Below are 16,215 nucleotides of genomic sequence, written 5' to 3' on the forward strand. Positions count from 1 at the left end.
TGCGGTGGAATCTTTGTAAAATACGCTCAGTAGAAGTAATTTGAAGTGATTTTACAAATGATGGATACAACTTGTCCAGAGGCGTCGGTTGTCCATTAAAGGTTAATACAATACAAGAATTCCTTCCATTTATGGAGTCTGGCTCACAGAGAAAAACATTTACAGGGTGAAGTCTTGACTAGTCACCAGTCCCAAACTGAGTTGCAACATTAGCAATGCCTTGTGATTAAAAAAACACAAAAAAAGCTGGTGGTGTGTGACTCAGTGCAGTTTGATGTTTAACTTGATGTTTGTTTAACCCCAATTCCTGCGCTCTCCACCGGTTAACCAGTAGCGGCCTTGCGACATAACACGAGGCCCAAACCTCTGCGACATGCTGAAGCCTCACGGTGCTTATTTTTAAAGACCCACTATCAGCTCTGCGTCTAAATTAGTTCAGGCGACGTCAGAACCTCTGGGGGCCAACTGCATCTATTGCCATTTAGATAGTCACGGCTGTTTGATTTAATCAAACCTGCCCATTGACGTGACCTCCTCTCACGCTGCACAAAAGCGTCCTGTGCGTGCAGCCGGCAACACCGGGCGGCGGGATGAAAGGTCGCCAGAGTGTTTGTGGTGACAGTTATTACTTTGGCCTGCCTGAAACCAAATACCCGTCGGTCCAGATAGCATTCTCTTATTGTGAGACGGGCACGGCCGGAGAGCCCGGCCTGTAATCAGGGACCAAGCCTTGATCTGGGCTCCTCCCCAAGTTGGATGCCATCCATCTGACCCCACCAACCTTTTGTGTCCGCGCCATTCAGCCACAGAGGTGCTTTGTGGACGTTGCTAAGCAAACACAAGAGTCGCCGTCAACGTTTAGACATGGTTACGTCTTGAGAAAGAACGCGTGTGATATTTGGAGCGACAAGTAGTTTCCGGTCTCGCTCTGCACAAACCTGCATCATTGTCTCCCTGTCCATAAGTGAGGAAATCTTAACAAACCACCAAGTGGGACACTCCCTGTAGTTACGGAGCTCAGTGTCTTCCACCTCTCAAGTTTGCATGGTTCAGACATATTGGTTCTGTTCCTGACATGATGTCCTCACACTGAAACTATTATTGAAAACTGGATTTTGGACTGTCTTTCTATATGGTCGCGATCATCATGTTTTACAATAATTTGTATGGGTAATTAAAATATTGACTATCTCTAGCAGGACATGTTCAAAAAACGGTAGCTACCGTTGGCTGCTAAATAATAGCCAGTGAGGTTTTGACGCAGGAGACAAAAGGGAGGCAAACATGGGTTCTTGTTCTTGAGCATTCTTGTTTCTCTGTATCGTGATACCTCAGTTTACGAACCCCTTGGCTTACGAAGTTTTCGGTTTACGAACATTAAATTTATGAACATTTTACCTTGGCATCCAAACTATTTTTCGGGATACACACGGAGCTGCCACAATGAGTGATGTGTCGTTCGCGAAGGAGCCCGTTCTCCTAGCAAGAAAATGGCAGCCGACTTGTTTTTGATCCTCTATTCCCCGCCCCCAGTCGTCGGTTAAAGCCACGTGATTGGTCAAGAACGCAGCAGTGGGGGGGGGGGGTTTACAGACAGAGAGAGAGTGAAGCCGTTTGCCAAAAATAAAATAGCTGCTGACTTTTTTTTTGTCCTCTATTTCCCGCCCCCAGTCTTCAGTTCAAGCCACTTGATTGGTAAAGAACGCAGCAGTGAGGGTCGGTGGTTTAAACATTAAAGAGACAGGCGGACGACAGTGAGAGTTTCAACTTTGATAGTTCAAAGGCAGAGTGTAGACTGCAAGGTTAAAATTCCTATCAATCAGGAGCCACAAATAACCCACACAAGCCATCTGTACACTTGATGCAAAAAGCTATCAACCCAGCTAAACAGAACACAAGTGAAGAGGAACTAGATAAAATTATAGCAGAGAAAGCACCTACAAGGGATCATTCCTCAAGATGGTGAAAGAAGAAGGTTACATTCCTCATCAAGTGTTTAATGCTGATGAAAGCGGCCACTCCATTCCATCAAGCCATCAACGACCATCGCAGAGGTAAATAAAATGTCTTTATTATATAGTACAGTTTACTTATTTAATTATAATATCATAGCACATTTATTATACGTAAAATAATTTATATTTTGTGTAGTTTTAAGGCTTAGAAAATTAGACAGTAGAAAATTATGTTTTATGGTGACCTGGGAACGGATTATTCTCATTTTAATAGTTTCCTATGGGAAATATTTTTTTGGGATACACACTTTGCCTTACACACTGTCTGGGAACCAATTAAGTTCGTAAGCCAAGGTATGACTGTATTAAAAACAGTTTAAAAATATTGAGGGGGAAAAAGGCCAAACTGATGCCCTTTTTGTCTGATTTCAGTTAAAACACTGATAGAAGAAATGCTAAATATCCTTCAAAGTGATGAAGTCACGAGGAGACGATTGAGTTGTAGCAAAAGAAAGTGGTGGCAAGTCCCATTTGGAAACTAATAGGTTTAGCTCAGCCGATCCCGAGTGACCGGCAACCAGTTCCTGCGGCGGGTATGATCAGATTAATACCACCCTACAGTAATGACTGCCTGCTCACTGGTGGAGAAAATCCAGATTTGTTTCGCCCCGATGAGTCACTTATAATCAACATTGGTGATAACTATCAGAAAAAAAAAGAGCATGACCATCATGGTTTGCGGTTTGTCGTGTATTTGTGTCAATAACTCAGAACCGTGTGTTTGTGTAGCTTGGTTTAACACCCCCGTCCCCTTCCCCCGACACTGTGAACCCTCTGGCCAAAACGGTGACAGATGACAAATGACTGTCAAGTCGGTCTGGTTGTCGTCATTGAAAACCGCCACTAAATCCAGATGGCTATTCTGTGACGCCTCGGTCGAAGCCGCCCCTAATTTTCACGTACCACGAGCTCACTTCCTCTATTTAAGACCACACCACAGTGTTCACAGGAAACTCTGCCCTAAAGCACACAAGACCTTGCTTAAAACAGGAAATGAATGTGTCAACTTAAAAGACCTTCCCTCCTCTGATTCATACAGATGACTAAAATCACACAGTCTGTTTCTAATAGGCCATGGTCACGATATCATATTTCTTATTTTTATTTTTTTAATTTACTGAGCATTCAACATTGCCGGTTACTCGCTCGCATGGGGGAAACACGTGGAGATGCTAACAAGCAGAGAGACACAGTGTGAAAAAATAAAAGCTATGATATGAGACATCATGGCGGTGTAAGAATGATCCAAATCAGCTAGATTCCAATACAGTGATACCTCGGTTTACGAACCCCTTGGCGAACGAACTTTTCGGTTTACGAACGTTAAATTTGAGAATTTTACCTTGGCATACGAACTATTTTTCAGGATACATACGGAGCTGCCACAATGAGTGATGTGTCGTTCGCGAACGAGCCCGTTCTCCTAACAAGAAAATGGCAGCCGACTCATTTTTGTCCTCTATTTCCCGCCGCAGTCTTCGGTTAAAGCCACGTGATTGGTCAAGAACGCAGCAGTGAGGGGGGAGGGGTTACAGAGAGTGAGGCCGTTCTCCAAAAAGAAAATGGCAGCCGACTTTTTTTTGGTTCTCTATTCCCCGCAGCCAGTCTTCAGTTAAAGCCACATGATTGGTCAAGAACGCAGCAGTGAGGGTCGGTGGTTTAAACATTAAAGAGACAGGCAGACGACAGAGAGAGTGAGAAAATGGATTTCAACTTTGATATTTGTCCAAAGGATGAGTGTAGATTGCAAGGTTAAAATTCCCATTAATCAGGCTCCACAAATGACCCGCACAAGCAATGCAAAAAGCTATCAACCCAGCTAAAAAGAACACAATTGATGAGGAACTAGGTAAAATTAACGCAGAGAAAGCACCTACAAGGAATAATTCCTCAAGAAAAGTATGTATCCCAAAAATTAATTTCCCATAGGAAACCATTAAAATGAGAATAAACCGTTCCCAGGGCTCCATAAAACATAATTTTCTACTTTTTAATTTTCTAAGCCTTAAAGCTACACAAAATATACCTTATTTTGTGTATAATAAATGTCCTATGGTATTATAATTAAAGAAATAAACTGTCCAGTGTAATAAAGTCATTTTATTTACCTTTGTGATGGTCGTTGATGGCTTGATGGAATGGAGTGGCCGGTTTCATTAGCATTAAACACTTGATGAGGAACGTAACCTTCTTCTTTCACTATCTTGAGGAATGATCCCGTGTAGGCGCTTTCTCTGCTATAATTTTATCTAGTTCCTCATCAATTGTGTTCTGTTTAGCTGGGTTGATAGCTTTTTGCATCAAGTGTACAGATGGCTAGTGCGGGTTATTTGTGTAGCCTGATTGATGGGATATTTTCACCTTGCAGTCTACACTCTGCCTTTGAACTATCAAAGTTGAAACTCTCACTGCCGTCTGCCTGTCTCTTTAATGTTTGAACCACCTCCCCTCACCGAAGAGTGGGGGTGGGGAATAGAGGACAAAGGTAAAATTTTCATAAATGTAACGTTGGTAAACCGAAAAGTTCGTAAGCCAAGGGGTTCGTAAACCGACGTGTCACTGTACCACCACAGCCAATGCCGATTCCAATATCGGACAGAATAAGATAAGAAAACCTTCATTTGTCGCATAATGGAGATTGGTGGATGTACTAAATTTATCATGGTTTTAAGTTGGCGGGGCTAGATGTCATTTATTAAGAAATTACCATTCCTGGCATTTTTCCTTGACCTGATTTTAGATGTTAAAGGACCAGGTGAGGCTTTCTGTGATGTAGACACCAAGGAACTTCAAAAAAGGTCTTTCTTTGATCAAGTCAGCTACAAATTTGGTTGACAAAAACATATCCGATTGAAACAATGCTAAATCGTTTTAAGCACATGTGAGCTGCCGATAACCATGATTGGCTACTGTCTATTGTTTATAACCAAATGGCTATTTTTGCGGTATCAAAGACTCAGACATGGTGCCCAGTCAGGAACCAAAAAGAGGAAAGATACCCAAGGCCGAAGTCACATCCCCACCCTCTGATAAAAATGGATGACATATTTCTAAATGGTTCACTCTGTTGACATCACAATGGATTCAACACTGCGGCATTGTTGAACTCAAGCTCACTGCATCTTTTTATATCATTCATTAAAACAAATACCGTATGGCTATTTATTGTTTCTTTCCTCGTGAGGGTCCTCATTTTTATTGGAACAAAAGGACTGAAATTATCAGTATTTTTCTCACATAGAAGTATTTTTTTCACCAACATCGAAGTACAGTGATACCTCGGTTTACAAACCCCATGGCTTACGAACTTTTCGGTTTACAAATGTTAAATTTATGAAAATTTTACCTTGACATACAAACTATTTTTCGGGCTACACACGGAGCTGCCACAATGAGTGATGTGTCGTTCGCGAACGAGTCCGTTCACCTAAATGAAAATGGCAGCCGGCTTGTTTTTATCCTCTATTCCACGCCCCCAGTCTTCGGTTAAAGAATCAGAATCAGAATCATCTTTATTGCCAAGTATGTAGAACACACAAGGAATTTGTTTCCGGTAGAACACGCCATGTGATTGGTCAAGAACTCAGCAGGAGGTGGTTTAAGCATTAAAGAGACAGGCAGACGACAGAGAGCGAGTGAGAAAATGGATAGAAAACTGACATTTGGACTCGTTTCAACTTTGATAGTTCAAAGGCAGAGTGTAGACTGCAAGGTTAAAATTCCCATCAATCAGGCTCCACAAATAACCCTCACTAGTCATCAGTTATATTTGAAATGAAAAGACAAGAAAGGGAACCAGCTATTAATGATGTTTCTAGTTTGTCTGCTTGCATCTGTTGCTGTTGCAATATCACAACTTCCAAGATGTACAACCCAGAGCTCGTTGAGACACTTTATGCAAAAAGCTATCCATTCCATCAAGCCATCAACGACCATCACAAAGGTAAATAAAACTACTTTATTATACAGTACAGTGTATTACTGTAATTATAATACCATAGCACATTTATTTATTTGAAAATTAGTAAGTACAAAATTATGGTTTATGGGGACCTGGGAACGGATTATTCTCATTTTAATGGTTTCCTATGGGTAATTATTTTTTGGGATGCACACTTTACACCTTACACACTCTGTCTGGGAACCAATTAAGTTCGTAAGCCAAGGTATCACTGTAATTGTCTACTTAAAGTTTTGCGTGCCACCGTTTTACAAGACTTCTGTTTTCAAATTCAATTTGTAGTTAAAAATACGACTAAAAATCAATCGCTTGTGCAATTTTGCAGCGTGATGAAGGGATACTGTGATCCAAAGGAGACTTTCATACTTTTCGACCCTTCGGCAAGTACCGGAAAGATTGCATCATGTCACCTAAGCGGGAGACAATTTTACAAGCCGGCCACTAACACGTGTTGTTATGAAACCCGTGGAGTGTTATCAGTGCACTGTTGCCAGGCGATGCCAGTTAGACTTTATCCCTTGGAGTATAATCAAGGGCGGTTGCATGCAACTTGGAAGTCCGACATAAAAGTTGATATAGTGGGCGGTGGCACGGATGAGACCATACCCCGACAGATTAAGCGGCGGCGCCGTCCGCGGGTGGACGTACTGTACCGTTTTTCAGGTGGTGGTCATCATAAGTCCATTAGACAGAGCCGAGCAGGTGTGTTTACACCTTAGGTATCCGGGCATGTGAGCTCTGGCCGCGACTAAATTTGGCTTTGTGGCGAACACGGGCACTAAGGCTGATCAAAGTGATGATGTCACCGGCGGGCAGGCGGAGCCGCACGTCGGTTTAAGGCCGACGTGCGGCTCTAAAAGTGTGACTGTTGAGATCAGGTTCGGTACAGTGTGCCTTTGCTAGTCATTGGTGTTAAAAACGAAAAGGGTTAAAATCCCACGTTTGTCATTTGGTGGAGAAAAGGGGCAGGCATGACTAATCAATACATGCTTGAACCAAGCGTGGGTCATGTGTGGCCTAAGTGAAATGAATACGTGGAGTAGTCAGGCAAGTAAACAAACGATGACTCGCTATCAAATTACTGGTAACTGGTTCTTTTCAGAACCAGTTCATGGTTTCCTATCTCAAATTACTACATACTTGTATCTTGCACAATATATAGAGTAGAGTGATACCTCCGCATACGAACACTTGAGCTCACGAACTTTTTGTCTCGTGAACATTAAATTCACGAACAAACAGTATAGTCTCGGCTGATTAACTAGTTGTCGGCGAACGAACCAAACCACACGGCGGATGCCGGACTAGTTTTCGGCGGATGAACACCAAACCACACAGTTGAACAGTGCCACGGTGGCTGGCGGACTAGTTTTTGTCACCCCCTTTCTTTGAGTGCGGAATTGGTTTGTTATCGAGTGTAGTACTTTTGTTATTATGGGACCGAAAAAGACCCCACCACAAGCAAGTGTTAGAGAAGACACAAAAGAAAATGACGGTCGAGCAGAAGAAGATCATCGAAAAACATGAAAGGAGGTGTGCGTTTGTGTGACTTGTACCAGTATGCTAAGTCGACCATTGCTACGTGTGGCTAAGGGTGGTTCTGTGTTGTCCAAGCAACGGTCTCAGGAAATAGAAGAGGTTGAAATCTTCTGTCGATTTGGATGAACGAAAAGCAGCTAGCAGGGGACAGTCCTTATGGAAGGTGACTCTCCTTCCAAACAGTAACTCCCTCCCTCGTCCTCCCACTCCATTCCATCACACCATCAACTACCATTAGAAAGGTAAATAAAACCACTTTATGATACAGTTTAGTTTATTTATTTAATTATAATACAATAGCACATTTATTATACATAAAAGAAGGTACGTCTGTGTAAGCTCTCAGTCGTACAGGAGTGGTCCATCGATGAGAAGGTTTCTTCAGCCGTCATCTGTACAAAAGTGAAGGTTTCGGACGTTTCGCCTCCTATCCAAGAGGCTTCGTCAGCGAACTAAAGACTGACTGGTCGTATCGGCCCCATTTATATATCCCTAATGTCCAGACATGGTGGCGCCGGACACAGCTACACTAGTATTATCCCTGCGATGTTGATAAAGTCTTTTTTTGAGAATTTGTTGAGTCTCCCCAATGTACTGCTCTTTACAATTTTCATTCTTACAACGTATGGAATAAACTACGTTACTTTGTTTTTCATTTGGTAGCCTATCTTTTTTTTGCGGCCCGGTAGTCGAGTGGTTAGCACACCGGCTTCACAGTGCAGAAGTCGCCGGTTCGCGTCCCGGTCCGGCCTCCCTGTGTGGAGTTTGCATGTTCTCCCCGGACCCGCATGGGTTTTCTCCGGGTCCTCCGGTTTCCTCCCACACGCCAAAAACATGCATGGCAGGCAGATTGACCACTCCAAATTGTCCCTAGGTATGAGTGTGAGAGTGACTGTTGTACGTCTTTGTGTGCCCTGCGATTGGCTGGCAACCAATTCAGGGTGTCCCCCGCCTCGTGCCCGAAGACAGCTGAGATAGGCTCCAGCATCCCCCACGACCCTAATGAGGAATAAGCGGTACGGAAAATGAGATGAGATGAGATGTTTGGCAGACCAACTTTTTGCCTTACACACACTTTCTGGGAACCAACAAAGTTCGTGAGCTGAGGTATCACTGTATAAGAAAATAAAATGTTAACAAAGTCCGCTTTAAACCATCATGTGAACAATCCCGTGGTTGCAGAGCATGCACAGGAAGGAAGTCCGCTAAGCTTGGTCATGTGACGTTCTGAATATAGCGGATAGCAATTGCATTTTATGGGGATGACATCATTTTAATTCTGGGTTTGAGTCGAGGTATGTGGTATTGAACTTTGAATAGTACAATTTTAAGGGGACTTTGTGAAAGAGTTTGAGGTCATGTCAGGGCATTGTTCTATTTATATTTTTGATCATAATGTGAAAAGTTTATGATTACGTTCAGAACGTGAGAGGAGATGCCAGCGATCCAAAAATGACCCTATGCAAATATTCCCCAACTAGCGGATGCAAGTGGAGGCAAAGGATTACATCAGAGTAGCATCTGATTGACGGCTAGTGAGTGATGTGGTCCAGTCCAGTTTGGCCAGTATTTGATTTCGTCAGCGTGGCAAACGGGGTCAAAATATCCAACTTTTTCTGCTGCAATATTGAAGAAGGGTGAGGCTCCACGTTACAAAAGGAATGACCGGAATGTGAAGAAAATGGAAAGTTTGGTCGCTCGAGTGACTTGAGTCACCGCATTCAACCATCGCGCTGGCACTTAAAGGAAAACCGACGTCTCCGGACGAGTTGTGTCCATAATTTGTAAAATGGCTCAAATGACTTCGACTGAGCGTATTTTAAACAGATTCCACCGCATATAGCTATATTTTACGTTTTAAGACTCGCGCTGAATATTCAGGAAGTCTTGTTTTTGAGTTGGTGACGAGTCCGTACGTGACGTCACTAAAGGAATGCCCCACACCGAAAAAAAGAGACATTGCAGCAGCCCTTCCATCACGTCAATTTATTTTGCTGTATTGTTTGGTCTGAAAACCTTGTGTTGCACCCAAAAGCCGCCAGAAGAGGGTGTCCAAGCTCCATATAAGGAATTTATCAGCCTGTGGAAATGGAGGTGGCCACTGGACATCGCCATTTTGTGCCTCTTTTTCGTTGAGACATCTCCCCTCAATGTTGTCTCATATTGGCACGGAATAAATGTTTTAATCGATTGCAAACATGTATGCTTTCCTCTTCAGAACTATTTGAATCATATTCATAACTGGATGTGTAATAAGAAAGCATATTCTCCGAATCTGAAGCCATTATTTTGATTCTGCAGCAATGCAAGACGTCTTGGCGTGACGTCACGAAATGGGGGCGGGACTTTCTGAAAATGCCCAATTCGCAGCTCAATTGTTTGCAGATTTTGGACACTTTAAGTCATTTTTATTGGTGTTTTGCATTTGACTAAAAATATCATACTGCGTGTTTTGGGTATTTTAGATGCTATAAAACGTTTTTCTGACATCGGTTGTCCTTTAATAATAATACATTTCATTTAGAAGCGCCTTTCAAAACTCTCAAGGACACTTTACTGTCACATGATATTTTTTTCTCTGTGGGTGAGCAGCGGCAGCCACACGCGCCACCGTTCACTCAACCCGGAAGTAACAAAGCAACAAAAAAATAAATAACATTACTCCTCTTATCACTTTTCTGCTCTGAAATATACATTTCTCCACTGCGAGACTAATAAAGGCTAATCCTATCCAATCCAAACGAGCTTTTGATTCTAAATACAGTAAAGTCTCGTTATATCGATATTCAAGGGAGTCCGAAAAAATATCGATATAACCGGGACTATCGATATATACGACCCTGTTTGCATGTAATTTTCTCCGTGCGTGCATAGAAATAGTATTGATATAACCAGGACTATCGATATATCCGATATAGATATAACGAGACTTTACTGTATCTAATTATACGAGGCCACATTCATATCCTGTAGGCAGTCAGGAGTGTTACATATTTACTCACATGACTTCCCTTTGTGGGCCAAATCGTGGGCCAGATTTGGCCCTCAGGCCTCGGGTTTGCTGCTAAATTCAGGCTTCGTGTTCAACCAAAACAACCGAGGGATACTTCCTTCACGCTAGCTATACGTTTTTCGAGCGAAGTACGATTTGAGTTAGAAACAGAACCTCCAGCATTGTTCTTATGTCGAGTCATAGGATAGGATAATGAGCCTCTTACCGGTACAGACAGACACGCCCTTGCCAATTTTGAGATGCGCCAAGTTCAAGGTAGAATAAGACTTAGACTTTAGTGAGGTTCTCTGTTCAATTGCATTTTTTTTTTTTTGTTTTGTGACTTGAAAATGCTTCAAAGATCCAACAATGAGGCACTCTGAAGTCAAAGTGATAGCAAAACTGAACAACTCCCAACGCTCGCTATATGATGGCAAATGGAGCGTAATTACAAGGTCGGGGTTCAGCGTGCGTCTCCTCCATCACGGTCAAATTAAGGGTTTAGCCGTCCGCAATTATTTCCTGACGTTACATTCCTGTAAAAGTTGGTTTTTGTATCGAATGAATTTTTTCGGGAATTGAAAAGCACGACGTGGAACGTCATTCCCGAATTTGTTGGGGATTTTGTTTTTCTTGCGGGGGGGGGGGGGGGGGTGCTGATAAAGCGCTGGTCGGACCTCTGGCAATGTGTTTCTCTCCCACGTGGAGGCAACATTTGCCTTTTGGACTATTTCAAGCTCAGATAACTCCAGACCCATATAACTTGGGAATTAACTATTTTTTCTGATGAAAGAGGAGAGTCTAAGGTTTCTTACGCTGCATTGAATGTTTACGTAGTCCTAAAACTGAATCGTTTGTGGGTCCTGCAATTTGAGTGAAAATGACAAAAACCCTGGCACTCGAGTGGACACATTTTTGCACATCGTCTAGCAGTGAATGAGTTAATTAAATCATGTGGGCTTTTTTAATACATTTATTTAAGTTTCAATTATGCATAATGTTAAACTGACTGATAATACAGTGATACTTCGGTTACGAACCCTTTGGCTTACAAACTTTTCGGTTTACGAACGTTAAATTTATGAATATTTTACCTTGGCATACAAACAATTTTTCGGGATACACAGAGCTGCCACAATGAGTGATGTGTCGAAAATGGCAGCCGATTGTTTTTGTCCACTATTCCTCGCACCCAGTCTTCGGTTAAAGCCCCGTGATTGGTCAAGAACGCAGCAGTGAGGGGGGAGGCATCAACGACTACCACAAAGGTAAATAAAATGACTTTATTATATAGTACAATTTATTTATTTAATTATAATATCATAGCACATTTATTATACATAAATTAAGGTATATTTTGTGCAGTTTTAAGAAAAATAGAAAGTACAAAATTATGTTTTATTGCGACCTTGGAACGGATTATTCTCATTTTAATGGTTTCCTATGGGAAATATTTTTTTGGGATAGACACTTTAGCCTTAAACACTCTGTGTGGTAAACAATGAAGCTCGAAAGCCAAGGTATTACTGTAATATCGAACGTTTTAGTCATAAAACTTTTACCACATTTTTTATGAACACTTGCACCTACTATGCTTCTGTTTTGGGTCATGATGATTGTACTTTTATGATGTTTAACATAATTTACCTTCTTTTCTTAGGAAATGTGTACAGTAGAACGCTAGTGTTTAACTTGTATTTACTATCTTCCATTTAAACGTCACTTTGGAATCTGCACAACGTAAAAATTAAGATGCTCAAGACATTTTTTTATTTGGAAAACGAGTGAGCAACAGACTCACTGAACACTGGTGTCATTTCTTTATGGCTGGCGGACAAAGTGCAACGGTATCCATCATAAAAATCTTTATTTATATTAAGTGTACAGTTCATGTTTTAGGTATCTTATCTAACTGTGAACTTTTGTGCTGTGTAAAAAAATATGTTGACTGCTCTGCATGAATATAAGAAAATATTTATAACAAGTGATTGAATGAGTGATGACAATGCAGTATCATGTAATTTTTAGTGTGGATTATTATTATTGCTATAGAGCAGTGGTCGGAAAACTATGGGTCGCGAGCCATATATGGCTCTTTTGACTTTGATTGCATCTGGCTCGCCGATAAAACTAAATACATATTCTCGATTTTTCGATGTTCATTTCCTGTTTGGACGGGAGTTAGCGGAAAGCGCAATTTTAATTGGATGATACTGACCTAAGGTGGCTGTTGATGTTCAAAGAGCAATTTTGATTGGATGACACTGACCTAGGTGGCCGTTGATGTCGAAACAGGTAAACGCCCCCTTTTAAATAAGTCTGAGTATCGTACACTTCAGGTTGAATGGACCGAAGGATTTCTATTAGCTATCTATCTGGCTATCTGCTAGCTATTTATACAGCTAGCTGGCAAACTAATGGCTGGCTATCTATTGGCTGTCTATCTAGCTGGCTGGCTATCTATTAGATATCTATCAGCGAGATATTTGGTACCTGTTAGCTATCTATTGGCTTATTTATTGGCTGGCTGGCTGGCTATCTATTAGCTGTCAGATAGCTGGCTAGCTTTCAATCTACTTGAGTTATTCCGGGTTGAGTGAACGCTGGCGCGTATGACTGCCGCTGCTCACCCACAGAAAAACTGATCCAGCGACTGTAAAGTGACCTTGAGAGTTTTGATTTATTATTATTATAAAAGGTTCTGCCGTGGTTCTAATTTGCAATGACAAAATACCATGCATAAAACAGTTGAATATCACTGGCACTTTGACAAGCCCCATGCTAACGTTAGCATCAAAACACTTCTGTGAGAGACAGCAGAAAGCAAGCGTGCAAGCTAATGAGCAGTGTGCAGGGTTAGCTAGCAATAACTTCGCATATGGACCCGGCTAATTGACTTTGGTTCCGATCGTTTGGCTGGATTGCTTTTTTTAACCAATCATGAGGAACGGAAAACTATTCATATTAATGGTGAGTATTATCACAGTTACTTTAAATAATACATTCTGACATTTTGTTGAAATCACGTGCGTGTGTGGCACTCACTGATAAACATTTCTAAATATTTTACTTTTATGGCTCTCTTAGTCAAAAAGGTTCCCGGCCCCTTCTATAAAGACACTCAAAATCCAATAAAACCGGTAAACTAATCAGCCGAATGAAGATTTCGCAAGCTACGTTTAACACGAGTGACATCACTTGTGACAGTAGTATCGGTCTGAACATGCCACAAAACACACAAGTCGTTGCAAGCTTGTGGATCCTGGCGCAGAGTTGTACTCTCGGTGGTCCATGACGTCAACAAGGAAGGATCATCTCATCTCTGGAAACATATGTCCCTTCTCCTACCTCGCTCAGCTGTTAGTCTTCTTGTGTCCTCGGTGGGATCGCCGGTGGCTAACGTTTGGCGAATGCTTGCGACCTTGAGCGAACTCTTAAAGGACAACCGACACCATTTTGTGGTTTCCTAACTGACAACAGAAAAACGTTTTATAGCATCTAAAATACCCAAAACACGCAGGCTGATGTTTTTAGTCAACTGCAAAACACCAATAAAAATGAGTTAAAATGTCTCAAAACTACTTCAAAATGACCTCGGAGATGGCGAGTTTCAGAAGGTCCCGCCCCCTTGTTCGTGACATCACGCCAGGACGTCGTGCCTTGCTCCAGAATCAAAACAATGGCTTCAGAGAGTTCAGATACGGAGGAGATGCTTTCTTGCTACTCATCCAGTTATGAATGATTCAAATAGTTCTGAAGAGGAAAGCATAAATTTTTGCAATCGATGAAAGAAGTTCTTCCGTATCAATTCGAGCCGTCTGGACTCCAATGTAGCGACCAGAAAATGCACAAGAAGGCGCCCAAGCTGCGTTGGAAATGGGCTGATTTGTCTGATGGGAATTTGTGTCAACTTCTGTATGGTGTTCCCGCCACTGGTAGTCTTGGTGCAACACACAACGATTCACCATTGCGTTATGTATGTGTTTTCCCTCTAATTTCGCTATCAACACGATGTTTTCAGACCAAACAAAATACCCAAAATGCATTGTGTGTCGCTTTCTCGGTCAGACGCATTCCTGACGTGACGTCACGTCAGGCATTGTCATCAACTCGAAAACAAGACTTCATGTATATTCAGCGCGACTCTTAAAAAGTAAAATATAGCTATATGCGATGGAATCTTTGTAAAATGCGCTCAGTCGGAGTCATTTGAATTTGAGTGACAATGACAAAAACCCTGGCACTGGAGTGGACACATTTTTTGCACATTGTCTGTACTTCTTTCAAATTTGTACAGATGACGCCTGAAGAAACCTTTTCATCGATGGACCACTCCTGTACGACTGAGAACTTACACAGACATATTTTCTGGCAGTGAATGAGTTAAAAAGGTATGTTGAACTGTCATCCGTTATTTTGCCTGGCCTGTTCTCTTGCTTTCACTTGGCAATGACACACATAATAGTTGATTCCAGTTAAGACTGTGAGGTTACACTGAGGTCACATGATCGAGGCAGAATCGCCTATCATCTCCGTGGGTGGGCGGCCAGGGCAGGTTAAGAACGGGGGATAATATTGGGACAGATTAGATGTTCCACAATTTATCAGAAATGGCGGCACTACCGTGTCCTCGGATATTTTATTTTTACTTTTTATTCCGTAATCCCTGAAATAAATTGAAAGAGCTATTTATGATATACAGTGATACCTCGGTTTACGAACCCCTTGGTTTACGAACTTTTCGGTTTACGAACGTTAAATTTATGAAAATTTTACCTTGGCATACGAACTTTTTTCGGGATACACACGGAGCTGCCTCAATGAGTGATGTGTCGTTCGCGAACGAGCCCGTTCTCCTAACAAGAAAATGGCAGCCGGCTTGTTTTGTTCCTCTATTACCCGCCCCCAGTCGTCGGTTAAAGCCATGTGATTGGTCAAGAACGCAGGAGTGAGGGGAGGTGGTTTAAAGGACAACCGACGTCTCCGGACAAGTTGTGTCCATAATTTGTAAAATCACTTCAAATGACTCCTACTGAGCGTATTTTACAAAGATTCCACCGCATATAGCTATATTTTACGTTTTAAGACTCATGCTGAATATTCCGGAAGTCTTGTTTTTGAGTTGGTGACGAGTCCTCACCCTACGTCACTGAAAGAACGCCCCTGACCGAAAAAAGGACACATTATTGTAGCAGTCCTTCCATCACGTCAATGCATTTTGCTGTACTTGTTTGGTCTGAAAACTTCGTGTTGCACCAAAAAAAGAGGCAGAAGAGGGCGACAAAGCTCCACGTAAGGAATTAATCAGCCTGTGGAAACGGGCTGATTAATTCCTTACCTTACCATTTTTTTTGTTTCATTGTGCAGTATGTACAGTTTTGCATTGTACAAAACTAAAAAAATAAAACTTTTTTTACTACATTGTACTTCGCGGATTTCACCTATCGTGGGCTATTTTTGGAACGTATCTCCCGCGATAAACGAGGGTTCACTGTATCGGGTGGCTGTTGGAGGGGACAGCAAGTGTAAAGCAAGACGTTAACAGCACCTGTTTTGGGAATGATTTAGGTGTTTTTTCCTAATGTTCTGGCAATGACCCCAAAGTATGACGGGGTCAGTCATCTGAACAACTTTCGAAGCGAGAGCCTCGAAATCACAGCAGAACACTCAACGACATATATCGGGTGTTCCTAATCAATTGACTCAAA

At 41.9% G+C, this 16,215-nt stretch overlaps 1 protein-coding gene and 1 long non-coding RNA gene across 8 annotated transcripts in view; one reads left to right on the forward strand and one right to left on the reverse strand.

The window, feature by feature from the left end:
* Nucleotides 1-16,215, reverse strand: part of akap13a (A-kinase anchoring protein 13a) — a 121,418-nt gene that overhangs the window by 96,832 nt on the left and 8,371 nt on the right. The window contains exon 1 of one of the 7 annotated variants that reach the window (XM_088993095.1): nt 6,630-6,723. The exons of the other annotated variants lie outside the window; for them this stretch is intronic. The gene's annotated coding sequence lies outside the window, so the exon portion shown is untranslated. Of the gene's footprint in view, nt 1-6,629; nt 6,724-16,215 lie in introns of those variants that run through there. 7 annotated transcript variants of the gene reach the window in all.
* On the forward strand, nt 1,711-15,362 carry LOC148900971 (uncharacterized). Its single transcript, XR_016114574.1, has 2 exons — nt 1,711-2,054; nt 14,805-15,362. It is a non-coding gene; the product is annotated as an uncharacterized LOC148900971 (long non-coding RNA).

The sequence above is a fragment of the Hippocampus bargibanti genome, linkage group LG03 (assembly GCF_051943395.1).
Source record: "Hippocampus bargibanti isolate YZ-2025 linkage group LG03, ASM5194339v1, whole genome shotgun sequence".
Classification (NCBI taxonomy): Eukaryota; Metazoa; Chordata; class Actinopteri; order Syngnathiformes; family Syngnathidae; genus Hippocampus; species Hippocampus bargibanti.